Source organism: Orcinus orca, unplaced genomic scaffold, assembly GCF_937001465.1.
Source record: "Orcinus orca unplaced genomic scaffold, mOrcOrc1.1 scaffold_73, whole genome shotgun sequence".
In the NCBI taxonomy this organism is placed as follows: Eukaryota; Metazoa; Chordata; class Mammalia; order Artiodactyla; family Delphinidae; genus Orcinus; species Orcinus orca.
In genome coordinates, this window is record NW_026043836.1 from 695587 (window position 1) to 715390 (window position 19804).

At 43.6% G+C, this 19804-nt stretch overlaps 1 long non-coding RNA gene across 5 annotated transcripts in view; it reads left to right on the forward strand.

Annotated features, from left to right (window-relative positions):
- The window catches only part of LOC125963199 (uncharacterized), a 657652-nt gene that overhangs the window by 146672 nt on the left and 491176 nt on the right, over positions 1-19804 (forward strand). The window lies entirely within an intron of this gene.

The window sequence follows — 19804 nt, forward strand, 5'->3', positions numbered from 1 at the left end:
ACTGCTGCGTTTATGCCCCTGTACTCACGCTTGATTCTCTTTCAGAGACATAGCAATCTTTAGGTTTTAAGATACTTACTAGTCAGGTACATTATTAGGCGTTTAATAAGGGGTTTTGAGTCCATTTCGTTGAGCAAGGAGTAGCCCTTGTCTATTACATATTTGGCTTAAGGAACTTTATCTGTGCTCATTTCAATCTCTGGTTTTATGCAGCACCCCAACTCACCTTTCCCCTTAAGCAAGCATAAGTTGGTTTTCTAAATTTGAGACCCTGTTCTGTTTTGTAATCCATTTCCTGTGTAGCCAAGTTTACATTCCGTGTATTAGTGATATCTTATGATGTTTCTTTTTCTGTGTGACTTATTTCAGTTAGAATCATCATACCTGAATCCACTCATTATGCTGCTACGTGCCTGATGACATAGATTTCATTGCTGAGTGTTATTGCATTGTATGTAAGTACCACAACATCTTTATCCATTTTTCACTTTCTGTGATATTGAACTTGTACCGTAAACGAGGTTCTTGTAATAAGAGCCATACCAAATTTTGGGGTGGCTGTGTCTTTTTGATTTTAATTTCCCTAAGCTATAGGATCATAAGTGGAAGTGCCCTAGCCTCTGTTGCTTTGTTTTTTACATGTTTCAGGAAACACCATACACTTCTCCCGAGTGCCTGTTGGCAATTTACATCCCGCCCATCAGCATAACAAGGCTCCCAGTTCTCCAACGCCTGTCCTGCCTTTCTGGATTTTACACTTTTTTCAGATGGCCGCTTTGACCCAGCGGAAGTGAGACTTCATTGTAGTGCAGATTTCCTTTGCAAGCTTGCTTGGTTGGCCAAAAAGTGCGTATGCTTTTTTTCCTGAATATATTCAGGAAAAAACGCATACGCCCTTTTTGGCCAAGTGCATCATTGTGGACGTTCTGCCTCATTTCCTATGCTTTAAATGCAATTCCTGTCTACCTCCTGAAATCGGTTTCCTGCAATTCTGCCCGGCTTTCAAGTCCTCTTGGCAGCCTTACTTCAGTATATTTTTGGACGATAGCTGTCATTTATAACTCTGCAGGTTTGTGAATTACAGTGCCCCTGAGCTGCTTTCTTAAACTCGCTTTCTTGTGAGCTGGCCGCAACACCGCAGGATTCCTTCAGGCCCTAATCTGCTTCCGGCACGGCACGCTGAGCCTTTGGTTAATTCCTCTTCCTGGTGCGAAATGGGAGTTAAATTTGCCCGTCCAGACACCTCCAGCTTGTCTCTCATTGGTTCTCCCTATTCCTGTTCATCTTCCACGGAATTTGCAAACTGGGCCAAACAGGAGGTTAAAGGCACTGACTCTCCAAGTCGGGAGAGTGTTAGTAAAGCTTCTGGAATGTTGCACCCGAGTACCAGGGGACGAGAACTGAGACATATTTCAACACGTCTCCCGATCACACGGTTGATCATACTCTGGGTTCCACATGCATGTTTTAGCTGAAGGAAGAATCCCTTAAACCTGGAGAGTTGAGACCCGTGGAATGGGTACCACGCAATATGACTTCAAAGGGTCTTCATTTGCTCACCAAAACTCTCCAATCCTATCACTGCTGCGTTTATGCCCCTGTACACACACTTGATTCTCTTTCGGAGACATAGCAATCCATAGGTTTTAAGATACTTACTAGTCAGCTACATACTTAGGCTTTTAATATGCGGTGTTGAGTCCATTTCGTTGAGCAAGGAGTAGCTCTTGTCTATTCCATATTTGGCTTAAGGAACTTTATCTGTGCTCATTTCATCTCTAGTTTTATGCAGCACCCCAACTCACCTTTCCCCTTAAGCAAGCATAAGTTGGTTTTCTAAATTTGAGACCCTGTTCTGTTTTGTAATCCAGTTCCTGTGTAGCCAGGTTTACATTCCGTGTATTAGTGATATCTTATGATGTTTCTTTTCCTGTGTGACTTATTTCAGTTAGAATCATCATACCTGAATCCACTCATTATGCTGCTACGGGCCTGATGACATAGATTTCATTGCTGAGTGATATTGCATTGTACGTAAGTACCACAACTTCTGTATCCATTTTTCACTTTCTGTAATATTGAACTTGTACCGTAAACGAGGTTCTTGTAAACAGAGCCATCCCAAACTTTGGGGTGGCTGTGTCTTTTTGATTTTAATTTCCCTAAGCTATAGGACCATAAGTGGAAGTGCCCTAGGCTCTGTTGATTTGTTTTTTAGATGTTTCAGGAAACACCATACACTTCTCCTGAGTGGCTGTTGGCAATTTACATCCCACCCATTAGCATAACAAGTTCTCCATGGCCTGTCCTGCCTTTCTGGAGTTTACACTTTTTTCAGATGGCCCTTTTGACCAGGCGGAAGTGAGACTTCATTGTAGTTCAGATTTCCTTTGCAAGCTTGCTTGGTTGGCCAAAAAGGGCGTATGCGTTTTTTCCTGAATATATTCAGGAAAAAACGCATACGCCCTTTTTGGACAAGTGCATCATTGTGGACGTTCTGCCTCTTTTCCTATGCTTTAAATGCAATTCCAGTCTACCTCCTGAAATCGGTTTCCTGCAATTCTGCCCGGGTTTCAAGTCCTCTTGGCAGCCTTACTTCAGTATATTTTTGGACGATAGCTGTCATTTATAACTCTGCAGGTTTGTGAATTACAGTGTCCCTGAGCTCCTTTCTTCAACTCGCTTTCTTGTGAGCTGGCTACAACACCGCAGGATTGCTTCAGGCCCTAATCTGGTTCCGGCACGGCACGCTGAGCCTTTGGATAATTCCTCTTCCTGGTGGGAAATGAGAGTTAAATTTGCCCGTCCAGACACCTCCAGCTAGTCTCTCATTGGTTCTCCCTATTCCTGTTCATCTTCCGCAGAAATTGCAAACTGGGCCAAACAGGAGGTTAAAGGCACTGACTCTCCAAGTCGGGAGAGTGTTAGTAAAGCGTCTGGAATGTTGCACCCGAGTACCAGGGGACGAGAACTGAGACATGTTGGAACACGTCTCCCGATCACACGGTTGATCATACTCTGGGTTCCACATGCATGATTTAGCTGAAGGAAGAATCCCTTAAACCTGGAGAGTTGAGACCCGTGGAATGGGTACCATGCAATATGACTTCAAAGGGTCTTCATTTGCTCACCGAACCTCTCCAATCCTATCACTGCTGCGTTTATGCCCCTGTACACACGCTTGATTCTCTTTCGGAGACATAGCGATCCATAGGTTTTAAGATACTTACTAATCAGGTACATTCTTAGGCGTTTAATATGGGGTGTTGAGCCCATTTCGTTGAGCAAGGAGTAGCTCTTGTCTATTAATATTTGGCTTAAGGAACTTTATCTGTGCTCATTTCAATCTCTGGTTTTATGCAGCACCCCAACTCACCTTTCCCCTTAAGCAAGCATAAGTTGGTTTTCTACATTTGAGACCCTGTTCTGTTTTGTAATCCAGTTCCTGTGTAGCCAAGTTTACATTCCGTGTATTAGTGATATCTTATGATGTTTCTTTTTCTGTGTGACTTATTTCAGTTAGAATCATCATACCTGAATCCACTCATTATGCTGCTATGGCCCTGATGCCTTAGATTTCATTGCTGAGTGATATTGCATTGTACGTAAGTAGCACAATTTCTTTATCCATTTTTCACTCTCTGCGATATTGAACTTGTACCGTAAACGAGGTTCTTGTAAACAGAACCATCCCAAACTTTGGGGTGGCTGAGTCTTTTTGATTATAATTTCCCTAAGCTATAGGACCATAAGTGGAAGTGCCCTAGGCTCTGTTGCTTTGTTTTTTAGATGTTTCAGGAAACACCATACACTTCTCCCCAGTGGCTGTTGGCAATTTACATCCCACCCATTAGCATAACAAGTCTCACAGTTGTCCATGGCCTGTCCTGCGTTTCTGGATTTTACACTTTTTTCAGATGGCCCTTTTGTCCGGGGGGAAATGAGACTTCATTGTAGTGCAGATTTCCTTTGCAAGCTTGCTTGGTTGGCCAAAAAGGGCGTATGCGTTTTTTCCTGAATATATTCAGGAAAAAACGCATACGCCCTTTTTGGACAAGTGCATCATTGTGGAAGTTCTGCCTCTTTTCCTATGCTTTAAATGCAATTCCAGTCTACCTCCTGAAATCGGTTTCCTGCAATTCTGCCCCGCTTTCAAGTCCTCTTGGCAGCCTTACTTCAGTATATTTTTGGACGATAGCTGTCATTTATAACTCTGCAGGTTTGTGAATTACAGTGCCCATGAGCTCCTTTCTTCAACTCGCTTTCTTGTGAGCTGGCCGCAACACCGCAGGATTGCTTCAGGCCCTAATCTGGTTCCGGCACCGCACGCTGAGCCTTTGCTTAATTCCTCTTCCTGGTGGGAAATGAGAGTTAAAATTGCCCGTCCAGACACCTCCAGCTAGTCTCTCATTGGTCCTCCTTATCCCTGTTCATCTTCCGCAGAAATTGCAAACTGGGTCAAACAGGAGGTTAAAGGCACTGACTCTCCAAGTCGGGAGAGTGTTAGTAAAGCATCTGGAATGTTGCACCCGAGTACCAGGGGACGAAAACTGAGACATATTTGAACACGTCTCCCGATCACACGGTTGATCATACTCTGGGTTCCACATGCATGTTTCAGCTGAAGGAAGAATCCCTTAAACCTGGAGAGTTGAGACCCGTGGAATGGGTACCATGCAATATGACTTCAAAGGGTCTTCATTTGCTCACCGAACCTCTCCAATCCTATCACTGCTGCGTTTATGCCCCTGTACACACGCTTGATTCTCTTTCGGAGACATAGCGATCCATAGGTTTTAAGATACTTACTAGTCAGGTACATTCTTAGGCGTTTAATATGGGGTGTTGAGTCCATTTCGTTGAGCAAGGAGTAGCTCTTGTCTATTACATATTTGCCTTAAGGAACTTTATCTGTGCTCATTTCAATCTCTGGTTTTATGCAGCACCCCAACTCACCTTTCCCCGTAAGCAATCATAAGTTGGTTTTCTAAATTGGAGACCCTGTTCTGTTTTGTAATCCAGTTCTTGTGTAGCCAAGTTTACATTCCGTGTATTAGTGATATCTTATGATGTTTCTTTTTCTGTGTGACTTATTTCAGTTAGAATCATCATACCTGAATCCACTCATTATGCTGCTACGGGCCTGATGACATAGATTTCATTGCTGAGTGATATTGCATTGTACGTAAGTACCACAACTTCTTTATCCATTTTTCACTTTCTGTGATATTGAACATGTCCCGTAAACGAGTTTCTTGTAAACAGAGCCGTCCCAAATGTTGGTGTGGCTGTGTCTTTTTGATTTTAATTTCCCTAAGCTATAGGGCCATAAGTGGAAGTGCCCTAGGCTCTGTTGCTTTGTTTTTTAGATGTTTCAGGAAACACCATACACTTCTCCCAAGTGGCTGTTGGCAATATACATCCCGCCCATCAGCATAACAGGGCTCCCAGTTCTCCATGGCCTGCCTGCCTTTCTGGATTTTACACTTTTTTCAGTGGTCCTTTTGACCGGGGGGAAGTGAGACTTCATTGTAGTGCAGATTTCCTTTGCAAGCTTGCTTGGTTGGCCAAAAAGGGCGTATGCGTTTTTTCCTGAATATATTCAGGAAAAAACGCATACGCCCTTTTTAGCCAAGTGCATCATTGTCGACGTTCTGCCTCTTTTCCTATGCTTTAAATGCAATTCCAGTCTACCTCCTGAAATCGGTTTCCTACAATTCTGCCCCGCTTTCAAGTCCTCTTGGCAGCCTTACTTCAGTATATTTTTGGACGATAGCTGTCATTTATAACTCTGCAGGTTTGTGAATTACAGTGCCCCTGAGCTCCTTTCTTCAACTCGCTTTCTTGTGAGCTGGCCGCAACACCGCAGGATTGCTTCAGGCCCTAATCTGGTTCTGGCATGGCACGCTGAGCCTTTGGTTAATTCCTCTTCATGGTGGGAAATGAGAGTTAAATTTGCCCGTCCAGAAACCTCCAGCTAGTCTCTCATTGGTTCTCCCTATTCCTGTTCATCTTCCACAGAAATTGCAAACTGGGCCAAACAGGAGGTTAAACGCACTGACTCTCCAAGTCGGGAGAGTGTTAGTAAAGCGTCTGGAATGTTGCACCCGAGTACAAGGGGATGAGAACTGAGACATTGGAACACGTCTCCCGATCACATGGTTGATCATACTCTGGGTTCCACATGCATGTTTTAGCTGAAGGAAGAATCCCTTAAACCTGGAGAGTTGAGACCCGTGGAATGGGTACCATGCAATATGACTTCAAAGGGTCTTCATTTTCTCACCGAACCTCTCCAATCCTATCACTGCTGCGTTTATGCCCCTGTACACACGCTTGATTCTCTTTCGGAGACATAGCGATCCATAGGTTTTAAGATACTTACTAGTCAGGTACATTCTTAGGCGTTTAATATGGGGTGTTGAGTCCATTTCGTGGAGCAAGGAGTAGCTCTTGTCTATTACATATTTGGCTTAAGGAACTTTATCTGTGCTCATTTCAATCTCTGGTTTTATGCAGCACCCCAACTCACCTTTCCCCTTAAGCAATCATAAGTTGGTTTTCTAAATTGGAGACCCTGTTCTCTTTGTAATCCAGTTCCTGTGTAGCCAAGTTTACATTCCGTGTATTAGTGATATCTTATGATGTTTCTTTTTCTGTGTGACTTATTTCAGTTAGAATCATCATACCTGAATCCACTCATTATGCTGCTACGGGCCTGATGACATAGATTTCATTGCTGAGTGATATTGCATTGTACGTAAGTACCACAACTTCTTTATCCATTTTTCACTTTCTGTGATATTGAACTTGTCCCGTAAACGAGTTTCTTGTAAACAGAGCCGTCCCAAACGTTGGTGTGGCTGTGTCTTTTTGATTTTAATTTCCCTAAGCTATAGGGCCATAAGTGGAAGTGCCCTAGGCTCTGTTGCTTTGTTTTTTAGATGTTTCAGGAAACACCATACACTTCTCCCAAGTGGCTGTTGGCAATATACATCCCGCCCATCAGCATAACAAGGCTCCCAGTTCTCCATGGCCTGTCCTGCCTTTCTGGATTTTACACTTTTTTCAGTGTTCCTTTTGACCGGGGGGAAGTGAGATTTCATTGTAGTGCAGATTTCCTTTGCAAGCTTGCTTGTTTGGCCAAAAAGGGCGTATGCGTTTTTTCTTGAATATATTCAGGAAAAAACGCATACGCCCTTTTTGGCCAAGTGCATCATTGTCGACGTTCTGCCTCTTTTCCTATGCTTTAAGTGCAATTCCAGACTACCTCCTGAAATCGGTTTCCTGCAAATTTGCCCCACTTTCAAGTCCTCTTGGCAGCCTTACTTCAGTATATTTTTGGACGATAGCTGTCATTTATAACTCTGCAGGTTTGTGAATTACAGTGCCCCTGAGCTCCTTTCTTCAACTCGCTTTCTTGTGAGCTGGCCGCAACACCGCAGGATTGCTTCAGGCCCTAATCTGCTTCCGGCACGGCACGCTGAGCCTTTGGTTAATTCCTCTTCCTGGTGGGAAATGAGAGTTAAATTTGCCCGTCCAGAAACCTCCAGCTAGTCTCTCATTGGTTCTCCCTATTCCTGTTCATCTTCCGCAGAAATTGCAAACTGCGCCAAACAGGAGTTTAAAGGCACTGACTCTCCAACTCGGGAGAGTGTTAGTAAAGCGTCTGGAATGTTGCACCCAAGTACCAGGGGATGAGAACTGAGACATTGGAACACGTCTCCCGATCACACGGTTGATCATACTGTGGGTTCCACATGCATGTTTTAGCTGAAGGAAGAATCCCTTAAACCTGGAGAGTTGAGACCCGTGGAATGGGTACCATGCAATATGACTTCAAAGGGTCTTCATTTTCTCACCGAACCTCTCCAATCCTATCACTGCTGCATTTATGCCCCTGTACACACGCTTGATTCTCTTTCGGAGACATAGCAATCCATAGGATTTAAGATACTTACTAGTCAGGTACATTCTCAGGCGTTTAATATGGGGTGTTGAGTCCATTTCGTTGAGCAAGGAGTAGCTCTTGTCTATTCCATATTTGGCTTAAGGAACTTTATCTGTGCTCATTTCAATCTCTGGTTTTATGCAGCACCCCAACTCACCTTTCCCCTTAAGCAAGCATAAGTTGGTTTTCTAAATTTGAGACCCTGTTCTGTTTTGTAATCCAGTTCCTGTGTAGCCAAGTTTACATTCCGTGTATTAGTGATATCTTATGATGTTTCTTTTTCTGTGTGACTTATTTCAGTTAGAATCATCATACCTGAATCCACTCATTATGCTGCTACGGGCCTGATGACATACGTTTCATTGCTGAGTGATATTGTATTGTACGTAAGTACCACAACTTCTTTATCCATTTTTCACTTTCTGCGATATTGCACTTGTACCATAAACGAGGTTCTTGTAAACAGAGCCATCCAAAACATTTGGGTGGCTGTGTCTTTTTGATTTTAATTTTCCTAAGCTATAGGACCATAAGTGGAAGTGCCCTAGGCTCTGTTCATCTGTTTTTTAGATGTTTCAGGAAACACCATACACTTCTCCCGAGTGGCTGTTGGCAATTTACATCCCGCCCATCAGCATAACAGGGCTCCCAGTTCTCCATGGCCTGTCCTGCCTTTCTGGATTTTACACTTCTTTCAGTGGCCCTTTTGACCGGGGAGAAGTGAGACTTCATTGTAGTGCAGATTTCTTTTGCAAGCTTGCTTGGTTGGCCAAAAAGGACCTATGCCTTTTTTCCTGAATATATTCAGGAAAAAACAAATACGCCCTTTTTGGCCAAGTGCATCATTGTCGACTTTCTGCCTCTTTTCCTATGCTTTAAATGCAATTCCAGTCTACCTCCTGAAATCGGTTTCCTGCAATTCTGCCCCGCTTTCAAGTCCTCTTGGCAGCCTTACTTCAGTATATTTTTGGACGATAGCTGTCATTTATAACTCTGCAGGTTTGTGAATTACAGTGCCCCTGAGCTCCTTTCTTCAACTCACTTTCTTGTGAGCTGGCCGCAACACCGCAGGATTGCTTCAGGCCCTAATCTGCTTCCGGCACGGCATGCTGAGCCTTTGGTTAATTCCTCTTCCTGGTGGGAAATGAGAGTTAAATTTGCCCGTCCAGACACCTCCAGCTTGTCTCTCATTGGTTCTCCCTATTCCTGTTCATCTTCCGCAGAAATTGCAAACTGGGCCAAACAGGAGGTTAAAGGCACTGACTCTCCAAGTCGGGAGAGTGTCAGTTAAGCGTCTGGAATGTTGCACCCGAGTACCAGGGTAATAGAACTGAGACATATTGGAACACGTCTCCTGATCACACGGTTGATCATACTCTGGGTTCCACATGCATGATTTTGCTGAAGGAAGAATCCCTTAAACCTGGAGAGTTGAGACCCGTGGAATGGGTACCATGCAATATGACTTCAAAGGCTCTTTGTTTGCTCACCGAACCTCTCCAATCCTATCACTGCTGCGTTTATGCCCCTGTACACATGCTTGATTCTCTTTCGGAGACATAGCAATCCATAGGTTTTAAGATAATTAGTAGTCAGGTACATTCTTAGGCGTTTAATATGGGGTGTTGAGTCCATTTCGTTGAGCAAGGAGTAGCTCTTGTCTATTACATATTTGGCTTAAGGAACTTTATCTGTGCTCATTTCAATCTCTGGTTTTATGCAGCACCCCAACTCACCTTTCCCCTTAAGCAAGCATAAGTTGGTTTTCTAAATTTGAGACCCTGTTCTGTTTTGTAATTCAGTTCCTGTGTAGCCAAGTTTACATTCCGTGTATTAGTGATATCTTATGATGTTTCTTTTTCTGTGTGACTTATTTCAGTTAGAATCATCATACCTGAATCCACTCATTATGCTGCTACGGGCCTGATGACATACGTTTCATTGCTGAGTGATGTTGCATTGTACGTAAGTACCACAACTTCTTTATCCATTTTTCACTTTCTGTGATATTGAACTTGTCCCGTAAACGAGTTTCTTGTAAACAGAGCCGTCCCAAACGTTGGGGTGGCTGTGTCTTTTTGATTTTAATTTCCCTAAGCTATAGGGCCATAAGTGGAATTGCCCTAGGCTCTGTTCCTCATTTTTTAGATGTTTCAGGAAACACCATACACTTCTCCCGAGTGGCTGTTGGCAATATACATCCCGCCCATCAGCATAACAAGGCTCCCAGTTCTCCATGGCCTGTCCTGCCTTTCTGGATTTTACACTTTTTTCAGTGGTCCTTTTGACCGGGGGAAGTGAGACTTCATTGTAGTGCAGATTTCCTTTGCAAGCTTGCTTGGTTGGCCAAAAAGGGCGTATGCGTTTTTTCCTGAATATATTCAGGAAAAAACGCATACGCCCTTTTTGGCCAAGTGCATCATTGTCGACGTTTTGCCTCTTTTCCTATGCTTTAAATGCAATTCCAGTGTACCTCCTGAAATTGGTTTCCTGCAATTCTGCCCTGCTTTCAAGTCCTCTTGGCAGCCTTACTTCAGTATATTTTTGGACGATAGCTGTCATTTATAACTCTGCAGGTTTGTGAATTACAGTGCCCCTGAGCTCCTTTCTTCAACTCGCTTTCTTGTGAGCTGGCCGCAACACCGCAGGATTGCTTCAGGCCTTAATCTGGTTCCGGCACGGCACGCTGAGCCTTTGGTTAATTCCTCTTCCTGGTGGGAAATGAGAGTTAAATTTGCCCGTCCAGACACCTCCAGCTAGTCTCTCATTGGTTCTCCCTATTCCTGTTCATCTTCCGCAGAAATTGCAAACTGGGCCAAACAGGAGGTTAAAGGCACTGACTCTCCAAGTCGGGAGAGTGTTCGTAAAGCGTCTGGAATGTTGCACCCGAGTACCAGGGGACGAGAACTGAGACATATTGGAACACGTCTCCCGATCACACGGCTGATCATACTCTGGGTTCCACATGCATGATTTCGCCTAAGGAAGAATCCCTTAAGTTGGAGAGTTGAGACCCGTGGAATGGGTACCATGCAATATGACTTCAAAGGGTCTTCATTTGCTCACCGAACCTCTCCAATCCTATCACTGCTGCGTTTATGCCCCTGTACACACGCTTGATTCTCTTTCGGAGACATAGCGATCCATAGGTTTTAAGATACTTACTAGTCAGGTACATTGTTAGGTGTTTAATATGGGGTGTTGAGTCCATTTCGTTGAGCAAGGAGTAGCTCTTGTCTATTACATATTTGGCTTAAGGAACTTTATCTGTGCTCATTTCAATCTCTGGTTTTATGCAGCACCCCAACTCACCTTTCCCCTTAAGCAATCATAAGATGGTTTTCTAAATTTGAGACCCTGTTCTCTTTTGTAATCCAGTTCCTGTGTAGCCAAGTTTACATTCCGTGTATTAGTGATATCTTATGATGTTTCTTTTTCTATGTGACTTATTTCAGTTAGAATCATCATACCTGAATCCACTCATTATGCTGCTATGGGCCTGATGACATAGATTTCATTGCTGAGTGATATTGCATTCTACGTAAGTACCACAAATTCTTTATCCATTTTTCACTTTCTGTGATATTGAACTTCTCCCGTAAATTAGGTTCTTGTAAAGAGAGCCGTCACAAACTTTTGGGTGGCTGTGTCTTTTTTATTTTAATTTCCCTTAACTATAGGACCATAAGTGGAATTGCCCTAGGCTCTGTTCCTCTGTTTTTTAGATGTTTCAGGAAGCACCATACACTTCTCCCGAGTGGCTGTTGACAATTTACATCCCGCCCATTAGCAAAACAAGGCTCCCAATTCTCCATGGCCTGTCCTGCCTTTCTGGATTTTACACTTTTTTCAGATGGCCGTTTTGACCGGGGGGAAGTGAGACTTCATTGTAGTGCAGATTTCCTTTGCAAGCTTGCTTGGTTGGCCAAAAAGTGCGTATGCGTTTTTTCCTGAATATATTCAGGAAAAAACGCATACGCCCTTTTTGGCCAAGTGCATCATTGTCGACATTCTGCCTCTTTTCCTATGCTTTAAATGCAATTCCAGTCTACCTCCTGAAATCGGTTTCGTGCAATTCTGCCCCACTTTCAAGTCCTCTTGGCAGCCTTACTTCAGTATATTTTTGGACGATAGCTGTCATTTATAACTCTGCAGGTTTGTGAATTACAGTGCCCCTGAGCTCCTTTCTTCAACTCGCTTTCTTGTGAGCTGGCCGCAACACCGCAGGATTGCTTCAGGCCCTAATCTGGTTCTGGCATGGCACGCTGAGCCTTTGGTTAATTCCTCTTCCTGTTGGGAAATGAGAGTTAAATTTGCCCGTCCAGAAACCTCCAGCTAGTCTCTCATTGGTTCTCCCTATTCCTGTTCATCTTCCGCAGAAATTGCAAACTGGGCCAAACAGGAGGTTAAAGGCACTGACTCTCCAACTCGGGAGAGTGTTAGTAAAGCGTCTGGAATGTTGCACCCGAGTACCAGGGGACGAGAACTGAGACATTGGAACACGTCTCCTGATCACACGGTTGATCATACTGTGGGTTCCACATGCATGTTTTAGCTGAAGGAAGAATCCCTTAAACCTGGAGAGTTGAGACCCATGGAATGGGTACCATGCAGTATGACTTCAAAGGGTCTTCATTTTCTCACCGAACCTCTCCAATCCTATCACTGCTGCGTTTATGCCCCTGTACACACACTTGATTCTCTTTCGGAGACATAGCAATCCATAAGTTTTAAGACACTTACTAGTCAGGTACATTCTCAGGCGTTTAATATGGGGTGTTGAGTCCATTTCGTTGAGCAAGGAGTAGCTCTTGTCTATTCCATATTTGGCTTAAGGAACTTTATCTGTGCTCATTTCAATCTCTGGTTTTATGCAGCACCCCAACTCACCTTTCCCCTTAAGCAAGCATAAGTTGGTTTTCTAAATTTGAGACCCTGTTCTGTTTTGTAATTCAGTGCCTGTGTAGCCAAGTTTACATTCCGTGTATTAGTGATATCTTATGATGTTTCTTTTTCTGTGTGACTTATTTCAGTTAGAATCATCATACCTGAATCCACTCATTATGCTGCTACGGGCCTGATGACATAGGTTTCATTGCTGAGTGATGTTGCATTGTACGTAAGTACCACAACTTCTTTATCCATTTTTCACTTTCTGTGATATTGAACTTGTCCCGTAAACGAGTTTCTTGTAAACAGAGCCGTCCCAAACGTTGGGGTGGCTGTGTCTTTTTGATTTTAATTTCCCTAAGCTATAGGGCCATAAGTGGAATTGCCCTAGGCTCTGTTCCTCTGTTTTTTAGATGTTTCAGGAAACACCATACACTTCTCCCAAGTGGCTGTTGGCAATATACATCCCGCCCATCAGCATAACAAGGCTCCCAGTTCTCCATGGCCTGTCCTGCCTTTCTGGATTTTACACTTTTTTCAGTGGTCCTTTTGACCGGGAGGAAGTGAGACTTCATTGTAGTGCAGATTTCCTTTGCAAGCTTGCTTGGTTGGCCAAAAAGGGCGTATGCGTTTTTTCCTGAATATATTCAGGAAAAAACGCATACGCCCTTTTTGGCCAAGTGCATCATTGTCGACGTTCTGCCTCTTTTCCTATGCTTTAAATGCAATTCCAGTCTACCTCCTGAAATCGGTTTCCTGCAATTCTGCCCTGCTTTCAAGTCCTCTTGGCAGCCTTACTTCAGTATATTTTTGGACGATAGCTGTCATTTATAACTCTGCAGGTTTGTGAATTACAGTGCCCCTGAGCTCCTTTCTTCAACTCACTTTCTTGTGAGCTGGCGGCAACACCGCAGGATTCCTTCAGGCCCAAATCAGGTTCTGGCACGGCACGCTGAGCCTTTGGTTAATTCCTCTTCCTGGTGGGAAATGAGAGTTAAATTTGCCCGTCCAGACACCTCCAGCTAGTCTCTCATTGGTTCTCCCTATTCCTGTTCATCTTCCGCAGAAATTGCAAACTGGGCCAAACAGGAGGTTAAAGGCACTGACTCTCCAAGTCGGGAGAGTTTTAGTAAAGCGTCTGGAATGTTGCACCTGAGTACCAGGGGCGAGAACTGAGACATATTGGAACATGTCTCCCAATCTCACGGTTGATCATACTCTGAGTTCCACATGCATGTTTTAGCTGAAGGAAGAATCCCTTAAACCTGGAGAGTTGAGACCCGTGGAATGGGTACCATGCAATATGACTTCAAAGGGTCTTTGTTTGCTCACCGAACCTCTCCAATCCTATCACTGCTGCGTTTATGCCCCGGTACACATGCTTGATTCTGTTTCAGAGATATAGCAATCCATAGGTTTTAAGATACTTACTAGTCAGGTACATTCTTAGACGTTTAACATGGGGTGTTGAGTCCATTTCGTTGAACAAGGAGTAGCTCTTGTCTATTACATATTTCACTTAAGGAACTTTATCTGTGCTCATTTCAATCTCTGATTTTATGCAGCACCCCATCTCGCCTTTCCCCTTAAACAAGCATAAGTTGGTTTTCTAAATTTGAGACCCTGTTCTGTTTTGTAATTCAGTTCCTCTGTAGCCAAGTTTACATTCCGTGTATTAGTGATACCTTATGATGTTTCTTTTTCTGTGTGACTTATTTCAGTTAAAATCATCATACCTGAATCCACTCATTATGCTGCTATGGGCCTGATGACATAGATTTCATTGCTGAGTGATATTGCATTGTACGTAAGTACCACACCTTCTTTATCCATTTTTCGCTTTCTGCGATATTGAACTTGTACCATAAATGCGGTTCTTGTAAACAGAGCCATCCCAAACTTTAGGGTGGCTGTGTCTTTTTGATTTTAATTTCCCTAAGCTATAGGACCATAAGTGGAATTGCCCTAGGCTCTGTTCCTCTGTTTTTTAGATGTTTCAGGAAACACCATACACTTCTCCCGAGTGGCTGTTGGCAATTTACATCCCGCCCATCAGCATAACAAGGCTCCCAATTCTCCATGGCCTGTCCTGCCTTTCTCGATTTTACACTTTTTTCAGATGACCGTTTTGACCAGGGGGAAGTGAGACTTCATTGTAGTGCAGATTTCCTTTGCAAGGTTGCTTGGTTGGCCAAAATGGACATATGCCTTTTTTCCTGAATATATTCAGGAAAAAACGAATACGCCCTTTTTGGCCAAGTGCATCATTGTGCACTTTCTGCCTCTTTTCCTTTGCTTTAAATGCAATTCCAGTCTACCTCCTGAAATCGGTTTCCTGCAATTCTGCCCCGCTTTCAAGTCCTCTTGGCAGCCTTACTTCAGTATATTTTTGGACGATAGCTGTCATTTATAACTCTGCAGGTTTGTGAATTACAGTGCCCCTGAGCTCCTTTCTTCAACTCGCTTTCTTGTGACATGGCCGCAACACCGCAGGATTGCTTCAGGCCCTAATCTTCTTCTGGAACGGCACGCTGAGCCTTTGCTTAATTCCTCTTCCTGGTGGGAAATGAGAGTTAAATTTGCCTGTCCAGACACCTCCAGGTAGTCTCTCATTGGTTCTCCCTATTCCTGTTCATCTTCCGCAGAAATTGCAAACTGGGCCAAACAGGAGGTTAAAGGCACTGACTCTCCAAGTCGGGAGAGTGTCAGTTAAGCATCTGGAATGTTGCACCCGAGTACCAGGGGAATAGAACTGAGACATATTGGAACACGTCTCCCGATCACACGGTTGATCATACTCTGGGTTCCACATGCATGTTTTAGCTGAAGGAAGAATCCCTTAAACCTGGAGAGTTGAGACCCGTGGAATGGGTACCATGCAATATGACTTCAAAGGGTCTTCATTTGCTCACCGAAGCTCTCCAATCCTATCACTGCTGCGTTTATGCCCCTGTACTCACGCTTGATTCTCTTTCAGAGACATAGCAATCCGTAGGTTTTAATATACTTACTAGTCAGGTACATTTTTAGGCGTTTAATTTTGGATTTTGAGTCCATTTCGTTGAGCAAGGAGTAGCTCTTGTCTATTCCATATTTGGCTTAAGGAACCTTATCTGTGCTCATTTCAATCTCTGGTTTTATGCAGCACCCCAACTCACCTGTCCCCTTAAGCAAGCATAAGTTGGTTTTCTAAATTTGAGACCCGGTTCTGTTTTGTAATTCAGTTCTGTGTAGCCAAGTTTACATTCCGTGTATTAGTGATATCTTATGATGTTTCTTTTCCTGTGTGACTTATTTCAGTTACAATCATCATACCTGAATCCACTCATTATGCTGCTATGGGCCGATGACATAGATTTCATTGCTGAGTGATATTGCATTGTACGTAAGTAGCACAACTTCTTTATCCATTTTTCGCTTTCTGCGATATTGAACTTGTACCGTAAACGAGGTTCTTGTAAACAGAGCCGTTCCAAACTTTGGGGTGGCTGTGTCTTTTTGATTTTAATATTCCTAAACTATAGGACCATAAGCGGAATTGACCTAGGCTCTGTTGCTTTGTTTTTTAGATGTTTCAGGAAACACCATACACTTCTCCGGAGTGGCTGTTGGCAATTTACATCCCGCCCATCAGCATAACAAGGCTCCCAGTTCTCCATGGCCTGTCCTGCCTTTCTGGATTTTACACTTTTTTCAGATGGCCCTTTTGACTGGGGGGAAGTGAGACTTCATTGTAGTGCAGATTTCCTTTGCAAGCTTGCTTGGTTGGCCAAAAAGGGCGTATGCTTTTTTTCCTGAATATATTCAGGAAAAAAAGCATACGCCCTTTTTGGCCAAGTGCATCATTGTGGATGTTCTGCCTCTTTTCCTATGCTTTAAATGCAATTCCAGTCCACCTCTAGAAATCGGTTTCCTGCAATTCTGCCCCACTTTCAAGTCCTCTTGGCAGCCTTACTTCAGTATATTTTTGGACGATAGCTGTCATTTATAACTCTGCAGGTTTGTGAATTACAGTGCCCCTGAGCTCCTTTCTTCAACTCGCTTTCTTGTGCGCTGGCTGCAACACCGCAGGATTGCTTCAGGCCCTAATCTGGTTCCGGCACGGCCCGCTGAGCCTTTGGTAAATTCCTCTAACTGGTGGGAAATGAGAGTTAAATTTGCCCGTCCAGACACCTCCAGCTAGTCTCTCATCGGTTCTCCCTATTCCTGTTCATCTTCCGCAGAAATTGCAAACTGGGCCAAACAGGAGGTTAAAGGCACTGACTCTCCAAGTCGGCAGAGCGTTAGTAAAGCGTCTGGAATGTTGCACCCGAGTACCAGGGGACGAGAACTGAGACATATTGGAACACGTCTCCCGATCACACGGTTGATCATACTCTGGGTTCCACATGCATGCTTTAGCTGAAGGAAGAATCCCTTAAACCTGGAGAGTTGAGACCCGTGGAACCGTTACCATGCAATATGACTTCAAAGGGTCTTCATTTGCTCACCGCACCTCTCCAATCCTATCACTGCTGCGTTTATGCCCCTGTACACACGCTTGATTCTCTTTCGGAGACATAGCAATCCATAGGTTTTAAGATACTTACTAGTCAGGCACATTCTTAGGCATTTAATATGGGGTGTTGAGTCCATTTCGTTGAGCAAGTAGTAGCTCTTGTCTATTACATATTTGGCTTAAAGAACTATATCTGTGCTCATTTCAATCTCTGGTTTTATGCAGCCCCCCAACTCACCTTTCCCCTTAAGCAAGCATAAGTTGGTTTTCTAAATTTCAGACCCTGTTTTGTTTTGTAATTCAGTTCCTGTGTAGCAAGTTTACATTCCGTGTATTAGTGATATCTTATGATGTTTCTTTTTCTGTGTGACTTATTTCAGTTAGAATCATCATACCTGAATCCAGTCATTATGCTGCTATGGGCCTGATGACATAGATTTCATTGCTGAGTGATATTGCATTGTACGTAAGTACCACAACTTCTTTATCCATTTTTCACTTTCTGCGATACTGAACTTGTACCATAAACAAGGTTCTTGTAACCAGAGCTGTCGCAAACTTTGCCGTGGCTGTGTCTTTTTGATTTTAATTTCCCTAAGCTATAGGACCATAAGTGGAAGTGCCCTAGGCTCTGTTGCTTTGTTTTTTAGATGTTTCAGGAAACACCACACACTTCTCCCCAGTGGCTGTTGGCAATTTACATCCCACCCACCAGCATAACAAGGCTCCCAGTTCTCCATGGACTGTCCTGCCTTTCTGGATTTTACACTTTTTTCAGATGGCCCTTTTGACCGGGGGGAAGTGAGACTTCATTGTAGTGCAGATTTCCTTTGCAAGCTTGCTTGGTTGGCCAAAAAGGGCGTACACGTTTTTTTCCTGAATATATTCAGGAAAAAACACGTACGCCCTTTTTGGCCAAGTGCATCATTGTCAACGTTCTGCCTCTTTTCCTATGCTTTAAATGCAATTCCAGTCTACATCCTGAAATCGGATTCTTGCAATTCTGCCCCGCTTTGAAGTCATCTTGGCAGCCTTACTTCAGTATATTTTTGGACGATAGCTGTCATTTATAACTCTGCAGGTTTGTGATTACAGTGCCTCTGAGCTCCTTTCTTCAACTCGCTTTCTTGTGAGCTGGCCGCAACACCGCAGGATTGCTTCAGGCCCTAATCTGATTCCGGCACGGCACGCTGAGCCTTTTGTTAATTTCTCTTCCTGGTGGGAAATGAGAGTTAAATTTGCCCGTCCAGACACTTCCAGCTAGTCTCTCATTGGTCCTCCCTATTCCGGTTCATCTTCCGCAGAAACTGCAAACTGCACCAATCAGGAGGTTAAAGGCACTGACTCTCCAAGTCGGGAGAGTGTTATTAAAGCGTCTGGAATGTTGCACCCGAGTACCAGGGGACGAGAACTGAGACATATTTGAACACGTCTCCCGATCACACGGTTGATCATACTCTGGGCTCCACATGCATGTTTTAGCTGAAGGAAAAATCCCTTAAACCAGGAGAGTTGAGACCCGTGGAATGGGTACCATGCAATGTGACTTCAAAGGGTCTTCATTTGCTCACCGAACCTCTCCAATCCTATCACTGCTGTGTTTATGCCCCTGTACACACGCTTGATTCTCTTTTGGAGACATAGCAATCCATAGGTTTTAAGATACTTACTAGTCAGGTACATTCTTAGATGTTTAATATGGGATGTTGAGTCCATTTCGTTGAGCAAAGGAGTAGCTCTTGTCTATTACATATTTCGCTTCAGGAACTTTATCTGTGCTCATTTCAATCTCTGGTTTTATGCAGCACCCCAACTCACCTTTCCCCTTAAGCAAGCATAAGTTGGTTTTCTAAATTTGAGACCCTGTTCTGTTTTGTAATCCAGTTCCTGTGTAGCCAAGTTTACATTCCGTGTATTAGTGATATCTTATGATGTTTCTTTTTCTGTGTGACTTATTTCAGTGAGAATCATCATACCTGAATCCACTCATTATGCTGCTATGGGCCTGATGACATAGATGTCATTGCTGAGTGATATTGCATTGTATGTAAGTACCACAACTTCTTTATCCATTTTTTGCTTTCTGCGATATTGAACTTGTACCGTAAACGAGGTTCTTGTAAACAGAGCCGTCCCAAACTTTGGGGTGGCTGTGTCTTTTGGATTTTAATTTCCCTAAGCTATAGGACCATAAGTGGAAGTGCCCTAGGCTCTGTTGCTTTGTTTTTTAGATGTTTCAGGAAACACCATACACTTCTCCCAAGTGGCTGTTGGCAATTTACATCCCGCCCATCAGCATAACAAGGCTCCCAGTTCTCCATGGCCTGTCCTGCCTTTCTGGATTTTACACTTTTTTCAGATGGCCCTTTTGACCGGGGGGAAGTGAGATTTCATTGTAGTGCAGATTTCCTTTGCAAGCTTGCTTGGTTGGGCAAAAAGTGCGTATGCGTTTTTTCCTGAATATA